Here is a 20,469-nt window from a genome sequence, read left to right on the forward strand (position 1 = left end):
TTGGGACTTTTTTACCTGATGTGTATTTTAATTATTTTTAATCCATTTATTTTATCATCTAGTGTTTCCTCAAAGAGCCCTCTGGATCTCCACGTCCAGAGGGTTCCTGTGATTGGCTATTGTCATTGTGTTGTTACTATTATTGTTGTTGTTGTTGTTTGTTTATTTTAATGTACATGTTTGACTGTCTTTATGGGGTGTGGGTGTTATTTCTCATTTTGTTTTAACTATATAAAGCACTTTGAGCTGCATTTTAAATGTATGAAAAGTGCTTTATAAATAAAAATGTATTATTATTATTATTAGTAATAGTACCCTTAAAGTCACTCCAAACCAGTTCATTAACTTACCTCTTTTTCAGCCAACATTTTTTTATCCACTTTTTCCTCCGTAAATCTTGATACATATTGACGATGACCCGCCCTGCTATACTTCTAATTGGCTCATATGAAAAATGCTCAAAGCCAATCAGAAAGAAGGGGCGGTCTAAGCATACCCGCCCCCAAAGTGCCAAAATGAAACATGACAGCGCAGAGACCGAGACGGCGCGCGTGCACAAAGGCACCACGTCCGCGCAAAAGGGTGTTGCGCGTGCGCACGCAGTGGAGAATCAGCGCGCGATAACAGTTTTTATGCGCTTGGATTTTTGGCACTAATATGACGCCATACATGCGTCTCTTTTCTGCACCATCAAAATAAGACTGCGCAACACACCACGAAAAGGTGTTCTAGCATACTGAGTAATTGTAAAGGTGTTACCCACAATCAGGGGCGCCGAAAAGGGGGGGGGGGGGGGGGGTAAAGGAGACGGATTCTAGGGGCCCGTGATGGAGGGGGGCCCAGAGAGGCCCCTAATGATGATGAAATTATAATACAGAAAAAATAATGACACTAAGTTATAAACTAACATATAATCACACATGTTTTATTTTCCATGTCCTGGTAACAATACCTTTATTTGTTTTGGAAGCATCAACACATGCAGGGCCCTCCCTTGCCCCCCTCTATTTACGTAAAATGGTTCAGTCCGACTGGATCAGCTGCAGGTAGAGCACCAGCTATTAGTCACAGACAGCGCCACAGCGGGCAAAGCGGAGGAGAACAGCAGTAACACTCAAAAATCAGGCAGCCAAAAAAGAAAGGAAAATAAAATAAGAGAGGAGAAGGAGTTGAAGGGTCGACAATATGTCACCCAATATTTCCAAAAAAAGGTGGGTTTGTTAGTTGTGGTGGAAAGTTATGCATATTAACTTTGTCCCTGTCTGTGGTAATAAGCTAGCTCACTTTTCTCACCATGTTAGCTCAAGAAAACTCTGGATTTTTACATTTTACTGCTATATTAGTTAAATAATCAATCCAGTCAAACATTTATCAAGCTGTTCTTATTCAATAATAGTTGATCTCCCCTCTGTCAAAATGATGCCTCATTCTGAACAGAGTCAAGTGCACCAGCAGCAGCAGCAGCTGTCTGTCAGCCCTCTGAATCAGCCCCAGTACCCCCACATGAGGAAGGAGGTGAGCAGCTGTGTGTGTTGAAATAATAATAATAATAATAATAATATAATACAAAATGTAATACATTTTACTACAGTCTCAAGAATCAATGGTGCAGCAAATAAATGACTCAAAATGAATTCCATTGTATTCAGAATGCTCAGTTCTTCCCCTACTGTACATGTCAACTGTGATGCTGTTCTTCTTTCAAAAATATGGTAATGATAGTCAAAAATACCATTAAAATGCATAATGTATGTAAAATAGCATCAAAAAATGTTGCCGCTGTGTTGGGGGCCCTGTAAAGATTCTTTTATGGGGCCCAAAATCCCTAGCGGCGCCCCTGCCCACAATAGGCCTTCAGACAGTCAGAGGTGTCAAAGTCGTTTTTACTGAGGGCCACATCGCAATTATGTTTGGCCCCAGAGGGCCGCTTATAACAGTAAATACTATTGTTTCACAATTTTTTAATGCATTTTATTATTAGATTTTTAAAAACTAAAATGTACAAAAAATATGGTAAGTTGCAATAATTTCACCTCAAAAAGTAGTGTATATTACTGTAAATGGAAAAACAATACTGCTGTTTTTATGGTAAAAAAAAACCGGTCAGCTCAGTTGCCAGAATTTTACTGTTAAATGTACATTTGTTTTTTTACTGTAGATAAAAAAAACAGCAATTTTACAGTAACATTTTTGCACCTGAGCTACAAGTTTTATTGATTTTTTCTTTTACCGCAAATCAACAACTGTAGATTTTTCAGTGTATTACTTAAAATGCCAAAACTGTATAAAACACAGTAAATTTCACAATTTTACCATGAAATTTATTGATACTTTTACATTGCACAATTTGATGGATAACTTGCTTTGAATTTATTATTATTATTAGTATTTATTTTATTTAAAAAATAGTTTGAATGTTTGATAATATATTTTGCATAATTAGTATTATTAAATGATTAATTAATATTTGAGTTAACATCATTTGCGATTAAATGGAGTACATATATTTTTTCCCCCCAAAAAATAGAAAGAGAGAATACATTTAGGAAGAAAAGTTACAGTACTTTATTGAAGGATATGTGAATGTATGAAATTATTTAGGACATTTTTAGAAAGTTTTAGGATGTAAGCATGTGACAATGTTAATAATGTTGTACCTTATTATCTTACATGTACTGTATTGGGACCACTGCTTATAAGCTATTACAGCTTCCTGGGAGTTTCCTCCCACTTACAATTCATACAGAATTGTTAAGTATATGGACTTTTATAACGTTTTGTAAACAAAGGGAGATGATGATGATGACTATGAGAACTACTTTGACTAAAAAAGAGGTGCCATATTTGTGTATTATGTGTTTTGTGGCAACATGTCAATTGTGCTTTATTTATGAAGGCGATTTTCCTTCTGACAGTGTGGTTATTGTCTTTATGCTATATTGTGTCTGTCATTAAATAGAAGCATAATGTCAGAATTGAACACTAAACATATTAAGAGTTGAAACAAATATTATTTGACCGTTTGATGAGTTATTGTATTACCAGATAGACTCCTGTAGTTTCACTATCATAAAGCTGGACACATTATAGAATAGAATAGAATAGAATAGAATGTTTATAATGTTCAACAAAGTAGACTAGTGTTTTGAGAACAAGACGAGTGAGCAGATTTGTTGAATGACACTTTATACTACAAACCCCAAAACCAGTGAAGTTGGCACGTTGTGTAAATCATGAATAAAAACAGAAAACAATGATTTGCAAATCATTTGCAATCTATATTCAATTGAATAGACTGCAAAGACAAGGTATTGAATTTTCGAACTGAGAAACTAATTTTCGGACTGGAAAACGTTATTTTTTGCAAATATTAGCTACCATATTTTTCGGACTATAAGTCGCAGTTTTTTTTCATAGTTTGGCCGGGGGTGCGACTTATACTCAGGAGCGACTTATGTGTGAAATTATTAACACATTACCGTAAAATATCAAATAATATTATTTAGCTCATTCACGTAAGAGACTAGACGTATAAGATTTCATCGGATTTAGCGATTAGGAGTGACAGATTGTTTGGTAAACGTATAGCATGTTCTATATGTTATACAAACGTAGTTATTTGAATGACTCTTACAATAATATGTTACGTTAACATACCAGGCACGTTCTCAGTTGGTTATTTATGCGTCATATAACGTACACTTATTCAGCCTGTTGTTCACTATCCATCCATCCATCCATTTTCTACCGCTTATTCCCTTCGGGGTCGCGGGGGGCGCTGGAGCCTATCTCAGCTACAATCGGGCGGAAGGCGGGGTACACCCTGGACAAGTCGCCACCTCATCGTAGGGCCAACACAGATAGACAGACAACATTCACACTCACATTCACACACTAGGGCCAATTTGGTGTTGCCAATCAACTTATCCCCAGGTGCATGTCTTTGGAGGTGGGAGGAAGCCGGAGTACCCGGAGGGAACCCACGCAGTCACGGGGAGAACATGCAAACTCCACACAGAAAGATCCAGAGGCCGGGATTGAACTCACGACTACTCAGGACCTTCGTATTGTGAGGCAGACGCACTAACAATGTTCACTATTCTTTATTTATTTTAAATTGCCTTTCAAATGTCTATTCTTGGTGTTGGGTTTTATCAAATACATTTCCCCCAAAAATGCGACTTATACTCAAGTGCGACTTATATATGTTGTTTTCCTTCTTTGTTATGCATTTTCGGCCTGTGCGACTTATACTCTGAAAAATGCGGTAATTTTGAATTTGATGTCTGCAACATGTTTCAAAAAAGGTGGCACAAGTGGCAAAAAAGACTGAGAAAGTTGAGGAATGCTCATCAAACACTTATTTGGAAAATCCCACAAGTGAACAGGCTAATTGGGAACAGGTGGGTGCCAGACTGTGTATAAAAGCAGCTTCCATGAAATGCTCAGTCATTCACAAACAAGGATGGGGCGAGGGTCACTGCTTTGTGAACAAATGCGTGAGCAAATTGTCGAACAGTATAAGAACAACATTTCTCAACAAGCTATTGCAAGGAATTTAGGGATTTCACCAGCTAAGGTCTGTAATATCATAAAAAGATTCAAAGAATCTGGAGAAATGTCTGCACGTAACTTTGAATGCCCGTGACCTTGGATTAAAAACCGACATTGGTGTGTAAAGGATATCACCACATGGGCTTCAGAAAACCACTGTCAGTAACTACAGTTCGTCGCTACATCTGTAAGTACATGTTAAAACTCTATTATGCAAAGCGAAAGCGTATTATCAACAACACCCAGAAACGCCGCCGGCTTCGCTGATGGATGAAGATGGATGTTTTTATTTATGAATTACACAACGTGCCAACTTCACCGGTTTTGGGTTTTGTAAATTAACATGTACCTCATAGCCACATGTAGTTTCCACCTTGGACAAAACGTATCTCCAAACGTTCCTAATTGCTGGGTTGCAATCACGTGACTTAGAGGCACTTCCGGGTTTCTAAAGCCCCTTTAGGCTACTTTTTATCTACCTGCATAAGTGCAGATTTGGGCGCAATTTGAAAGGTTTAAAGGCAAATATATAAGCAATCATGAAAAAACATTTAAAATGGGATGGATACACTCATTTTTAAAACATTTAAACCAGGGGTCTTATATATATATATATATATATATATATATATATATATATATATATATATATATATATATATATATATATATATATATATATATATACCGGTATATATATATATATATATATATATATATATATATATATATATATATATATATATATATATATATATATATATATACTTATTTCTACTATATATATATACTTATATATGCCCTACAAACCAGGCCAAAACCAACTTGTCATCTGTCACCAACACGCATACCACTAAGCCACTGGTGCGCTTATGGCCACACAAAAAGTTGGACAACTCAAACACCACACAAAGTTACACTATGTGTGTGCGTGCTGAAGCCGCACGTATTATGTGACTTGGCCAGCATTCGCTAGACTGGGTGAAAAGCGGACGTGACGATCATGGGTGTCAAATTTGGCCCGCCGTGTAATTTCACTTATCCCTTGAGGCGATATCAAATTAACACAAGAGCTGGCCCGCCGATTATATTCAGCGGCGGTGCCGCGGTAACACCACATTCACCGCTAATACTCATACTTGCCAACCCTCCTGGGAGACTCTCAAATTTCAGGGGCCCTCCCAAAAAAAGTCATACGTGTGCTTATTCTACTGTCATTTATTATTAATGTTAATTTATTTATATTAATCATGGAATGCTGTTGATAGAGAAAGTTACAGGAATGCACACTTCATCCTATGCTTACATTTCATTGTGCAACATGAGGATGGTTAAGGGCAACTAAATGTGATCTCTGAAAGGGGTACACATGATTTCCAAAGCAGGACCCCCACCCAGACATATTGTACAATACTAATCCATAGCTTAATTAAAAACAAGATTTATTTTATTTTCATTACAAGTGGGCCAAATCACTAATATTACAAAATAATCTCATGAAAATAACTCCTCTCATTTGAGTGTTATTATAAAAGATTGGTTTGAGACAGGTGTGCTGCTGGTATTGCCACGTGTGATGTTGCTCACATGTGCTCCACTGAATGCTCAGGGAGTTTTTGTGTTTGCTCAGACACATGAACAATTAGAGGGAACATTGCACTTGACTTTCCTGCACAACAACTTAGCTTTTAGTTTCTGTTTTAAAATTAAACAATGAAAATACGGTGGATTAGACCAACGATCACTATATTTATTACTAAGACATGACGTTAGTTTATTTGCACAACCAAGTCTTTGTAGTTATATTTAAGTATAGCAGCCACAAAAGAATACAAACCAATGTGGTCTCTTGTCCTTTCTTTACATTTATTTATGTTCTCAAACACTAATTATAGAGTAGAGAATGAACTTGATATCAGTACAGAAAGTTTCTCTGACAAATCAAATGTTCAAACAAACATTTTACAAAGTGATCGCTGCAGACACGAGCATGGTCCGATTGTATTCAACAAGATCATGAAAGTGATATTTTTAAGAGCCATTTCCTTTGACACATGTAGCACCCCTACTGTAGGATAGCAGGTTAGTACAACAATTAAGATTACTAGGTTCTTGGCTGTATAATTGAGAGACTCGCAATGAGACGTTACGTACTTAGTGGACCACAGAACAACTGCTGGCAAATTTATTGCACAATAATAAACAATAACACATGAACAGTGTGCTTTTTAAATTGTAAATACCCCCCAAAAATAAATAAAAATAGAGCTCTGTTGCAAAAATTCAAAAGTAGCAAAATAGAAGAAATGTCCTTTTTAAATTGTCCTTTGAAAAAGTAAATTCTACCCGGGTAGTAATGAATTGAACACTGTCTATATTCCTTGGTTGGGAATCCTTAGTTCTATTGTAATCCGTTATTCCATACTGATTCGGTTCGATACTTGCGACTCTGATGGTGGATCAGTTCAGTTATAGGTCGCTGCAGAGTGTGGAGACCGATGCAGCTGGCCACACCACATCCAAACGCTCCCTCTCCGCAGACTCTCACTCACTGGGACTGGCTCGCCATCATAACTCAAGTCCAGTTTGGAACCAGACTTCAGGATCATACAAAAACCAATTGAAGTTCTCAGCAGCACAAAACACAGCAATCCAGCTCCCACTGGAACCAGGCTATCTTATGCTGCTTTTCCAACACTCGGTTTGAGGAGTGACAAGTATTTTAACTTATAAACCTTGTCTTTGTAACACAACGATATGACTCGTGCCTTCACTCTTTGACGTTCAGTGAAGGAATGTCTGGAATGAGAAAGGTGCATGCGACCTCTACTGGCCAACATGTGAATAACGTGCTGCGTGCATGTATCATTAATTTAACCCTGTAGTGACCACATGACTTTGACACATCAAGTTTAACATTTTTTAAGTGACCAAAGTGACTTTGGCACACCATAGATTAGAAATGAATAATAGGAGAATATATTAGTGACACTATATTTCCATATGGGTTACACACTCCCCCCTTAAGTCAGCATGAGTCCCTTCATGTGCTATAACATCTTGACTCAAATTGCTATAACCTCATGACTGTCGTAGTCACCTAAGGAAATAAGTGCGTGATTGAAACTGTCTAAAAGACTTTGAGCAAAAGAGATGAAGGGTTTACCCAACAGTGGGTAGTTCAATCGGTCTGGTGGCCGCCGTGACCTTATAGATCGGCGTACCATATTGCCTTCCCCACAGTCATCAGGTAAGTCGGTTCCCTCGCCTTGAGTATCTTGAGCTTCTGGAATTTCAGTGTCATTTCCCGGTTTTCCATTTTCATTACTCTCCAACTGGTGATCTCCAACCACTTCAGGAAATTCCTTTTCTTTTTCAACTGGCAACGCAGGCTCATTACCAGCAGAGGACTCCACTTGTGATTGGGTTTGTAGTGTCTCGCCCACTTCCTTTTCTGTGGGAGGATTGTCAGCTACAACCAGCTGTTTAGGGATGTCATAGACCTTTGTAAATCTCTTCTCAGTGAGAGCTGAGGTTTCCTCGGGAAGGACTGTGTACTCCTCTTCAGACTCAGAACTTTCCTCTTCTTGGACCTGAGGAGAACATTGTCTTGTCCTGGGACGACGAATCGGCCTTGGCTGATTGGGTTCCTCATCCTCGACTTCAACCAATTGCCCGCATGGCAGCAGAAGATCCCTGTGTAAAGTGCGGACTGGACCATCTTCATCTACTGGCTGAACCTTGTAAACAGGTAAGTCGCCCATCTGTTGTAAGACACTGTACACAGCGGACTCCCACTTGTCAGCGAGTTTGTGTTTGTTCCTCAGACGGACATTTCTCACCAGTACTCTATCTCCCACTTCAAGTGCAGACTCTCTGACTCGTTTATTCCACTGCTGCTTATTCCTCTCAGCAACCTTCTGGGAGTTTTCAATGGCTGTTTGATAACTCTCCTCCAGTCGAGACTTGAGATTTCGCACATATTGGGAGTGAGATACTGGTGTTCCTTCCCTTACGGGTAGGTTGAATGCAATATCGACTGGAAGCCTGGGTTGTCTCCCAAACATTAACTCATAGGGACTGAACCCGGTGACCTCGCTTCTGGTACAGTTGTAGGCATGTGTGAGTGGTTTAACGAAATCACGCCAGTGACTCTTCTCTTTTTCTTTCAGAGTACCCAACATGCCAAGAAGCGTGCGGTTGAACCGCTCAACCGGGTTTCCCCTCGGGTGATAAGGACTGGTTCTCACTTTCTTGATACCGGCTATGGCACACAGTTCTTTAATAGTGTGGGATTCGAAATCTCTTCCCTGATCACTGTGCAAGCGTTCAGGAAAGCCGTAGTGAACCAGGAACTGCTCCCACAGACACTTTGCAACAGTAGTAGCTTTTTGATCTTTCGTGGGTATGGCTACTGCATATTTTGTAAAGTGGTCTGTGATGACCAGAATGTCCTTAGTATTGTGGGAATCAGGCTCCAGTGATAGGTAGTCCATGCAGACTAATTGCATTGGCCTATTTGTCTGGATACTGACCAGCGGTGCTGCTTTCTCAGGCGGAGTCTTCCTCCTAACACAACGGCCACAGGTTTTGACCTTGTGCTCAACATCCGCAGCCATTCGTGGCCAGTAGAATCTTGACCGTACTAAGTCAATGGTACGGTCTATGCCCATGTGTCCCATGTCATCATGGAGACACTTGAGTACAGTGACTCTGAGGGACTCTGGAAGAACGAGTTGATAGATCGTTTCCTCTTCACATTTCCGCTTCCTGTACAGGAGACCGTCTCTCATCTCAAGGCGCTTCCACTCCTTGAGCATCAGTGTGAGTTCAGGAGAATTAGGACCAATGTTCCGAGGTACTGGGCCTCCAGATTCCAACAGATGAATAACATGTTTGATGGCAGGATCAGCTTCCTGACGTTCTCGGAGGTCATCCTCACTGAAGATGGGTACTGTCACATGACCTAATAATTCTTCATCACTGTAGATGTCTGGAACAGCGTTGGCGTTGAGAGCTAGGGATTCAACCAACGTGATGGAAGGTAAGTTGTCGGTTTCTCTTATCAGGTGTCGGTGACAAAGGGCTGTAACTGCATCTTCAGGTAAGTTTAGATGGTCAGGTGACGATGATAGATGATGTGAGGTGAACCGCTTTATTCTCTCTCTTTCTTCCAGTGAAGCGTCATCCTCAACCAGCATTCCATGCGGTCGCCTGGAGAGACCATCGGCATCTTGATTGCTCTTTCCAGCCCTGTACTTGATGTTGAAATTGAACGTAGAAAGGGCTGCTAGCCAGCGATAACTGGCAGAATCTAGCTTAGCTGAGGTGAGTATGTAAGTTAACGGATTGTTATCCGTTACCACAGTGAAGTTGTTACCATAGAGATAGTCCTGGAACTTCTCTAGGATTGCCCATTTTAAAGCTAGAAACTCCAGCTTGTGTGCTGGATATCTGGCCTCACTAGATGAAAGGCCCCTACTGGCATAGGCGATGACCCTTGATTGGCCGTCCTGCTCTTGGTATAAAGCAGCTCCTAAACCAGTAGTACTAGCATCCGTATGCAGTGTATAGGGGAGCTTTGCATCTGCGAACCCCAGGATCGGAGAAGATGTGAGCTTCTCTATGATGCATTCAAAAGCGTCCTGACAAGCAGGTGTCCATCGTTCTGCGAACGGCTCTTTTGGATTGAAATATTTCCCTTTACATGTCGTCATCTTCTGGCCTTTTCTGAGAGGTGGATAGCCAGAAGTGAGACTGTTTAGGGGCTTCACTATTTTAGAATAGTCCTTGACAAAGCGGCGATAATAGCCGGCGAAGCCTAAAAAGGACTTCAATTCTTTTAGGGTCTGTGGCCTTGGCCACATTTTCAGTGCAATGACTTTCTCGGGATCAGTCTCGACACCATCTCTTGAGACGATGTGTCCAAGATAACGTACAGACGTTTGGAAGAATCTGCACTTCTCGGGAGAAAGCTTGAGACCATATTCTCTTAGCCGTTGAAGGACGTGCAGAAGCCTGGCCTCATGTTCCTCCAGGGAGGCAGAGAACACAATGAGATCATCAAGAAACACAAGCACCTCTTTCAGGTTAATGTCACCCATGCATTTCTCCATTAGGCGCTGAAATGTACTCGGCGCATTGGTTATCCCCTGGGGCATACGGTTGAACTCCCAAAACCCCAGGGGACAGACAAAAGCAGTCTTGGCTTTGTCACTCTCTTCCATACCAATTTGGTAATATCCGGACTTGAGGTCCATTACGGAAAACCACTGTGACCCGGTGAGGGCGGAGAATGCTTCTTCGAGGTTTGGTAGTGCATAAGCATCCTTTATGGTTTGCGTATTCAACTTACGGTAATCGACACAAAGTCGGACATCACCGTTCTTTTTCTTTACAACGACTATGGGTGACGAGTAGGGTGACTCGGACTCCTGTATCACACCAGCTTCTAGCAGTGTTTTAAGGTGTTTCCTCACAGCCTCATAGTCATTGGGATGTATGGGTCTTGAACGCTGTTTAAAAGGCGTCTCGTCCTTGAGCTTGATACGATGCTTGACTTTGGTGGCATGACCAAAATCAAGGTCATGATGTGCGAACACATCAGAGTAACCATTGAGTTTCTCTGTGACTCTGGTTTTCCATTCCTCTGGTAGAGGAGAATTGCCGAAGTCAAATGTCAGGGTGTTGTTTGTGGACTGATTTGGAGAAAATGTTGCACTACAACAGTTCACAGTAGCTGCATTCTTGTCAGGTAATGGACTTTTTTCAACAATCTTATCAGGAACATGCAGTTCTGCGACAATACAGTTTGTGGGTAGTGTTATGTCATGGTCTGTCTCGTTTCTCAGCCAAACAGCCAACTTGTGCTGAGGCTGCTGGGGCAAAGTGACGAGGCAACAGTCAACGAAAATGCCACCAGGTAAGACAGACTTTCTTGGCTGTTCCAGAACTGCCAATTTCTCCGTATTTGCAAGATTGACATTGACCTGGCCTTCCACAAGGACTTTATCATGTGCAGGAATAACTTTCTGCGGTTTCGCTTTGAGTGTCATTAGACCTATTTGCCCAGTGCTCTTTAGCTTTTGTCTAAATTCAAGTGCACTGAGGATTTGTTTGTAGCCATGAACAGTTGAAGTGGTCTTTTGAGTGTTGTATTGGCACTCTTCATCATATAATACATCAAGTAAGTTGGTCCCTATTAGAACAGGAAGGTCACTGTTGGAGCGTTGATCAGGGACAACTAATGCTAGAGTGTTCACTTCGGGTGCAGTATCAATAAACTCTTTTGGCAACCTAATACTGACTTCTACATAGCCCAAATATGGGACAGACTGACCATTAGCACCTTCCACATCAAGAAGATTGAATGGCTGGATAGGCTGTTCTGACAAGTGCTCTGTGTAGAATGAGTTTGAAATTGTGGTCACCTGAGACCCTGTGTCAAGAAGGCAGTTACAATTTACACCTGACACAGTCACATTACTGATGCATTTGTTGCCAATTAAACCTTTTGGTATTTTAGATTGGTGCTTGGTTCTGTGAGAATAACTTGAAACATTTTGTTTGGAGCTTGTGTTAGTCTTTGTTCCTGTTTGCTCCTCAACAGGAACATGATTTATAAATCCTGTTTGCTTTGTTCGTCCCACAGCTTTTGTTTCTCTTTGAGTTCTTGGCGTTTAGCCTCAACAACCTCCGGGTTGGGCTCGTTGGGACAAGCTGGCGCTATATGTCCATCTTCGCCACAGTTAAAGCAATACCACGCTCGTGGTCTCTTTTTGCCTCTTAGGACAGCCTCAGTCTTAGGCTCTCTTTCCTTGGGTTTATTTTGCTTAGCTCCCTTGGAGGTAGCCTTTGTGGAAGATTCATCCATGGACGCTTTCAGGTTTGCCAACTGGGCTTGAAGTTGTGCAAGTTGTTTTTGTATTTTCTTTGTACTTTCATTATGGTTGTACTTTACAGCAACGGCTGCTACGTCCCTCTCATCTGTATCAGATTTGTACACGTTCACATTATTAGACTGCACTTGAGCTTTGTGAAATCCAACATGTTGCTTCATACGACGAGATCTGGCAGCCTGCTTGTCTTCCTCCGTCCTCACTAAGAGCAACAACTCGGAGAATGAGGGTGGGGCATCCTTCTGCAGTTGGGACAGCTGAAGATGTGTGATTAAACTATTGTTGAAACATCCCCTGCAGAACTGTTTCAGCAGTTGCCGGTCTGCGTCGCTGGCAGGAATGCCATTCCTCTTGACTACTTTGCTCAGTATTGACTGTAGACGATGTAAATAAGCAGAAGCCTTTTCACCCGGCTCTGCGTCGGTGGTAAGGAATGCTGCAAAGAGCTCATCAGCATCATCCACAGTACCGTAGGCTGAGTCAAGAGCATGCAAATAGTCACGTGGGCTCGACTGGGGCCCAAGATGCTTTACAACATTTACAGCTGGAGGAAGGAGACTTTCTACAATCCTTCTGACCACTTGCTTGTCAGGGATTGTGGAATCGCTGAAGTAGAACTCGACATTACTACGCCAAGTGTCATAATCGACTTCCAGGCTGGGGCAGGGAGTTTTCCCAGAGAAAGGCCTCAACCTGGCATGGTGTGTTGACGACATGTCACTGCTCTTTACAATATGCTCCACGACCATTCTCTGCACCTCAGGTGTGTTAATTTGGTCAAGTGGTAGCTGAAAGGGTGATCTGGCACCACTAGGCAGGGTTTGTCTAAGTGGGACCGCATTCATATTTAGAGTGGACTGAGTTGGGGTTTGGACTGATGCTGGTTCAACTCCACTCTTGTGAGGAGTAGACGAGGGGGTTTGGTGCTCAACATCCTCATCTCGTTGAGCTGGCCTGCTTTCTTGAATTCTGGCCAACTCCTCTCGCAGGATTTTCTCAAAGTCTGTGCCACTCAATTTTGCAATGCTTTCAAGCTCACACAGGTAGAATTTGGTTATGTTCGAACCTGCATTAGCAGCATAAACACTAGATAAAAGTTGCACATAGTGTGTAATTTTGTCATCTGAAGAAGGTCTGTTATATGGTAAATCACGTGCAAGAACACTAACACCTTCCCCAGATTTAAACTCAACAATAGCAGAATTTGGGAATTTAGCATCGGAACTGTCAATTTTAACCACTCTTTCAATGGACCCATATTGATTCAAAAAGTCAAATACCTCCTCATCTACTTCAGTACCAGACATGCCACTGACCAGTACTGAACTGGGTACCTTAATGTTTTCAGACTTAATGACATCCATATTTCAAGTGTAAAGTCAGAGGTATTACAAAATTTGTGAATAAACGTTGCCAGAGCTGTTCTGTATTGTACGTACAGTATGAATTCGGAATCACAGCGCTCCTGGCTGGCTCGCCAAGTGTGTAGCACCCCTACTGTAGGATAGCAGGTTAGTACAACAATTAAGATTACTAGGTTCTTGGCTGTATAATTGAGAGACTCGCAATGAGACGTTACGTACTTAGTGGACCACAGAACAACTGCTGGCAAATTTATTGCACAATAATAAACAATAACACATGAACAGTGTGCTTTTTAAATTGTAAATACCCCCCAAAAATAAATAAAAATAGAGCTCTGTTGCAAAAATTCAAAAGTAGCAAAATAGAAGAAATGTCCTTTTTAAATTGTCCTTTGAAAAAGTAAATTCTACCCGGGTAGTAATGAATTGAACACTGTCTATATTCCTTGGTTGGGAATCCTTAGTTCTATTGTAATCCGTTATTCCATACTGATTCGGTTCGATACTTGCGACTCTGATGGTGGATCAGTTCAGTTATAGGTCGCTGCAGAGTGTGGAGACCGATGCAGCTGGCCACACCACATCCAAACGCTCCCTCTCCGCAGACTCTCACTCACTGGGACTGGCTCGCCATCATAACTCAAGTCCAGTTTGGAACCAGACTTCAGGATCATACAAAAACCAATTGAAGTTCTCAGCAGCACAAAACACAGCAATCCAGCTCCCACTGGAACCAGGCTATCTTATGCTGCTTTTCCAACACTCGGTTTGAGGAGTGACAAGTATTTTAACTTATAAACCTTGTCTTTGTAACACAACGATATGACTCGTGCCTTCACTCTTTGACGTTCAGTGAAGGAATGTCTGGAATGAGAAAGGTGCATGCGACCTCTACTGGCCAACATGTGAATAACGTGCTGCGTGCATGTATCATTAATTTAACCCTGTAGTGACCACATGACTTTGACACATCAAGTTTAACATTTTTTAAGTGACCAAAGTGACTTTGGCACACCATAGATTAGAAATGAATAATAGGAGAATATATTAGTGACACTATATTTCCATATGGGTTACACACACTTAAGTTTTTTCCCTGACTTTATAACATTTGTGAAATACTTTTTTTGGGACTCAAGAAAGCTCTTTTATATCTCTCTATTTGAACAATTAGAACACCCAAGAACAGAACAGCAGTACGGCATTTTCTTCACAAACTCTACACTCACTCTCACTTGTTTTAGTGCTACGTTCAAGGTGCAACCTAGCAATTGTTCCTTTTTTTTTTTCTTTTTAAACTGTCATTTGATAAAAAGTCACATTTGGAGTTTAATTAGCAGAAGATAGGCATATATTTCTAGCTAACTAGCTGCCGACATGCTAAGGCAGTGGCAGCAGCTATGGTGGAACTAAACAGATGCCTGAAAAGTAAAGCAACAATGAGTGAGACAGGTGAGCGATTGATAACGCTGGCATCCATTGGCTTAGCCCACAGGTGTCAAACTCAAGTCCGCGGGCCACATTTGGCCCGCCACATCATTAAGGCGGCCCACAAACGCCCTGAAATGAGTCAATAAAGCATTGTATCATTTACTAAATGCAATTTTTTCATTGTGACAGACAGAAATACATGTATTGCATGCTATTGGGTATATTTTAAACTTCATTAACTAATAATGCAACAAATACAATACTATTATTAATTTACAAACTTTTTAAAATTAAAACAAAATAAATATCTGCTTGAGTTATTCAAAGCAAGTTATTAATCAAATTGTACACTGTAGAAATGACAATAGATTTTACAGTAAAAAAAACTGGCAGCTCAGTTGCCAGGATTTTACAGTAAAAAAAAACTATAGAATCGTTTTTCCATTTACATTAATATGCTGTAAAAAAATATCGTACATTTTACGCTGAAGTTGTGGTGACTCAGCTGCCAGTTTTTTTTTGTTTTTTTTTACTGAAAAATATATAATTTTTTTACAGTGTATACAAATATAATAATCAAATGCACAGCAATTAATTTTATAATATCATGAGGTGAATTCTTATACATTTATATTCATAAATTATATACGGTTACAAGCGGCTCTCTTAGGGCAGCCATAACTGCGATGTGGCCCTCAATGTAACCGTGTTCAACATCCCAGGCTTAGCCTGTCGCAGTTAAGCTATTGTCGTTTGGAAAAAGTCTGTTGATTTAATATTAATATAAAATATTTCAAATACTCTTTAATTTTCATGATGATTATATTTTATTATTTTAATTTCATTTGTGATTTTTTATGACAATTTTTTTTTTGCCTTTTTCTAATATTTTGTAAAGCACTTTGAATTGCCTTGTGTACGAATTGTGTTCTATAAATAAACTTGCCTTGCCTTGTTATTTTACGGACTATTGTTATTTTCACGATAATAAAAATATGAGACAAAGTGTGTCCCTTGACAGTTACATATGGAATATGTACTTTGTTTTTAGATACAGGACACAGATAGTAGACCCAGAGAAGGCTTTAGTCTGTTTATTTAATCAATCAATCAATCAACGTTTATTCATGTAGCCCTAAATCACGAGTGTCTCAAAGGGCTGCACAAGCCACAACGACATCCCACAGATCCCACATCAGGGCAAGAAAAAAACTCAACCCAATTGGCTACAATGAGAAACCTTGGAGACGACTGCAGATGTGGAGACCCCCCTGGGCGACCGGTGCAATGGACGTTGAGTGGATCTAGTTAATAGTGTGAGAGTCCAGTCCATAGCGGGGCCAGTCGGAGATCGTCTTGGGTGGAGACAAGTCAGCAGCGCAGGCATGTCCTCAACATTCCACATTAGACAGTTCATAAAGTTATACGCCGATTTGTATCAAAACTTTAAGAAATGTCAGAAATTGTATAAGGAACAAATGATTAGATTTTGGGGCTGATCTGCATCATTTCTACTACGTTAGCTTACGTTCAACCTTTATTTCCGTGTCTGCGTGTGCTTGTGCTAGCGGCCCCACAGAGACAAAGATAGTGGGAGACAGACAAGAGGCTTCACTATGTTTTATTCAGCTAAAAATAGCTTTAAAAAGGTGAGGGCACATTTTATTAAACTTTTAGAACATTTTAGAAATCGGATAAAGAACAAGTGATTAACATTTTGGGGCTTATTTGAATCACCATCTAGATTCAGGATTTTTTTTTACTACTAGGACATAGGGCCTGGCAAAGTGTGCGTATTCTGATAGATTTTCTAAATATACATCAGCTTTTAGACTGGAATGCTGCTTTAACATCTGCTGACTGAAGCCTTGCTTTTGAAGAATCCTCCATCAAGTCTTTTATTGGGCGCCAAACAATCATCCATGCCACACCCACTTCAAGTCGTTGTTTAATGTTTTGTTGTATTTGGAGTTTTCGAAATTGTCATGCTAAATCTCTGATGTTAATCGTGTGCGTGTAGATGTGATTTTCAGTGTAAATTAGAATCGAGCTAGCACATGTGCGCATATGCATTTGGTTGAATGTCACAGGAATAATTTGTGTATCTTATCTAAGTTATAATTACCATGCCTTATTTATGTCTGTTTAGTTTTACAGTGCTTCACAGTCCTGAAATGAAACTATATACTAGAGATTTTACATTACTGAAAGTGAGATAGAAAACCTTAAAACTTGCGGCTGCTGTAACAGAGGCCAGACAGTGTGGCTATGCAAATGTATAGTGGGTACAAAGAGTATTCAGACCCCTTTAATTTTGTAATATTTGCTTCATTGCAGTCATTTGCTAAAATAAAAATAAGTTAATTTTATTTGTAATTTATGTACACTCTTGACAGAAAAAGGTAGAAAAGTAACTGTGGTCCACGCGTATTGGCGTTGTTAGGCCTAGCCCCCCTAAAATGTTCTTAAGCCCCCCTAAATAATTTAATGTTAAAAAAACCCCCAAAAAACAAAACTTTTTTTATTTTTATTTTATTTTTTTACAAATACATGCCGACATATTCATTATAAAGTGGCCCGAATAGGAGTTTAAATAAATAATCATATAACCTGTCATTATTCACTCAGTTTACCCTCACTTCATAGTGTAAGGTGGAGAGCCCCTTTAGTGCGTCGGTATCCAATCCATTCCACTTGTTCATACAGAAAATGCCCACATCACTCAAAATCCAGTCCGCATTTTCTCTGCAACCTTGCTTGCGGTCCTGCAGGTGTACGAAGTACATTAGCACACAGCACTGCAGAACAAGAACCTTGTGTGTGCAATTGTAAATAATTTAGTTTTTAAGTTTTGTGTTTCTTGTAGAATCTATATAAAGTAATATACATTAGCCTATTGTTAAAATAATGAAAACAACATCATTAAATATATTTGTTTTATTGTATTGTTAAAATAATAGCTGTTGTATTATTATAGGATGGCTTGTTAAACATTTCATAGGATTTTCAGAGGGTGAAAAAACCAAGACATTTAATATAAAATGTAAAATGAATAAATACATTAAAGGAAAAAGAAAAAAAATGGTTAAAAGCCATCGTCCCGGGGAGCATTTCATTTCGTCCCGTGCATTTTTTTTACCGTCCCTGGGATGACGGGACTACATTAATCTCAAGCCCTGGAAGTTACATTTTATTGTTTGCATTATTTGTTTCAGCATTGCACTTTGAAGATGGTCCCTCAGCTCTTTGACAGCTTTGGCTCTTTTTCAGATCAGCAGACTAAGTCTTTCTTATTTACAGTATATATAAACGTTTCTCATTTCTATTCAGACTTCCATATATATTTAATTTCCTTAACGGCTTGCCATAATATATATATATATATATATATATATATATATATATATATATATATATATATATATATATATATATATATATATATATATATATATATATATATATATATATATATATATATATATATATATATAAATATATTATATACAAGCCAAACGATCCCGATCCAGATATTACTTTAATTCAAGTAATCAAGTAATATTTCCAGGGCTTGAATTTACAACCATTTTAGTCACATATGTGCCCAAAATGTAATCTGTGCAACTTCAAAATATTTGGGAACAAACAATTATTGTATTGTGAGCGAAAATTGTGGCATTAGCCTCTATGTTGTGAATGAATAACATAGAGGCTAATCCCATGACTTTCATTGTGTTTCAGTGTATCTTGAAGGATCATACAAGTAATTGTTTCTTGTTGATGCTGTAAACAAAATGTCACTGTGCAAACCCATGTTTGTTGTTGTACTGAACACAGATTGAAACTAAACCGACTGAAATAATAATAATAACAATTAATAATTTCTAAGTCTTTGTTAGCCGTTTGTGAAGTTTTGTGCTCGTGCGCTACATTCGCTCGCATCCTGCTTCTCCTGAGGGCTAAGCCCCCCCTGTCCTTAAAAGCTAGTGACGCCCCTGTCCACGTGTCACCTGCGGCTGTGAAGCGGATGGCAGGTGAGTGGATATCTCAGCTGGAACGAGTTATCTAATCACCTATCTCTTTATTAGCAGCGTCGGAGAGCATGAGAGGGTGTCTGACGGAGTGGACACACGACACCCGGGCTGCTGAAAAGCACAGGAAGAGGACAGAAAGAGCGACTGATAAAAAGCATCAGAGACTGAGAAAAGGAAACCATTTATGTGCTCAACGAGAAAAGTAAAATATATTTGTAAATCCTCAGCCGAAGGGTGTCACATGGTGATATTGGTCCAAGAAAGAACCCAACAACAAGGAAGAGTCGTTCACAGTAACATTTTTTTGGCAAATTTTCAGAGATGCTCATTTGGGTTTAGGTGAGGGACTCGGCTGGGCCAGGCAGAAATGGTCACAGAGTTGTTCCAAAGCCACTCCTTTGTTATTCCAGCTGTATGCTTAGCGTCATTGTCTTGTTGGAAGGTGAACCTTCGGCCCAGTCTGAGGTCCTGAACATTCTGGAAGAGGTTTTCTCCCAGGATATCCCTGTACTTGGCCACGATCATCTTTCCTTCAATTGCAACCAGTCATCCTGTACCTGCAGCTGAAAAACACCCTCATAACATAATGCTGCAACCACCACGTTTCACTGTTGGGATTTTATCTGGCAGGTGATGAGCAGTGCTTGGTGATACACATACCGTTTAGAATTAACGCCAAAAATTCAATCTCGGTCTCATCAGACCAGAAAATCTTGTATCTCATAGTCTGGGAAGTCCTTCATGGGTTTTTTGGCAAACTCTATGCGGGCTTTCATATGTATTGGAGAGGCCTCCGCCGGGCCACTCTGCCATAAAGCCCCAACGAGTAGAGGGCTGCAGTGATAGTTCACTTTGTGTAACTTTCGCTAATCTCCCTACTCGAGCTCAGTCACAGTGATCTTTGGCTTCTTTTTTACCTCCCTCACCAAGGCTCTTGTCCCACGATTGCTCAGCTTGGCTGGACAGCCATGTCTAGTAAGTTGCGGTAGTCCCAAACTTCTTCCATTTAAGGATTATGAAAGCCATTGTGCTCTTAAGAACCTTGAGTGCTGCAGAAGTTATTTTATAACCTTGGCCAGATTTGTGCCTTGCCACAATTCTGTCTTTGAGAACCTTGGGCAGTTCCTTCGACTTCATGAATCTCATTTACCCGATGCTAGCATGCAGCTAGCCGGCCGCACTCTGCTC

General features: G+C 40.0%; 1 long non-coding RNA gene across 1 annotated transcript; it reads left to right on the plus strand.

The window, feature by feature from the left end:
• The first annotated feature begins 1,077 nt into the window (after positions 1-1,077).
• LOC133633535 (uncharacterized) lies at positions 1,078-19,657 on the plus strand. Its single transcript, XR_009821769.1, has 3 exons — positions 1,078-1,211; positions 1,438-1,515; positions 19,336-19,657. It is a non-coding gene; the product is annotated as an uncharacterized LOC133633535 (long non-coding RNA).
• The last annotated feature ends 812 nt before the right edge of the window (positions 19,658-20,469 follow it).

Source organism: Entelurus aequoreus, linkage group LG18, assembly GCF_033978785.1.
Source record: "Entelurus aequoreus isolate RoL-2023_Sb linkage group LG18, RoL_Eaeq_v1.1, whole genome shotgun sequence".
In the NCBI taxonomy this organism is placed as follows: domain Eukaryota; kingdom Metazoa; phylum Chordata; class Actinopteri; order Syngnathiformes; family Syngnathidae; genus Entelurus; species Entelurus aequoreus.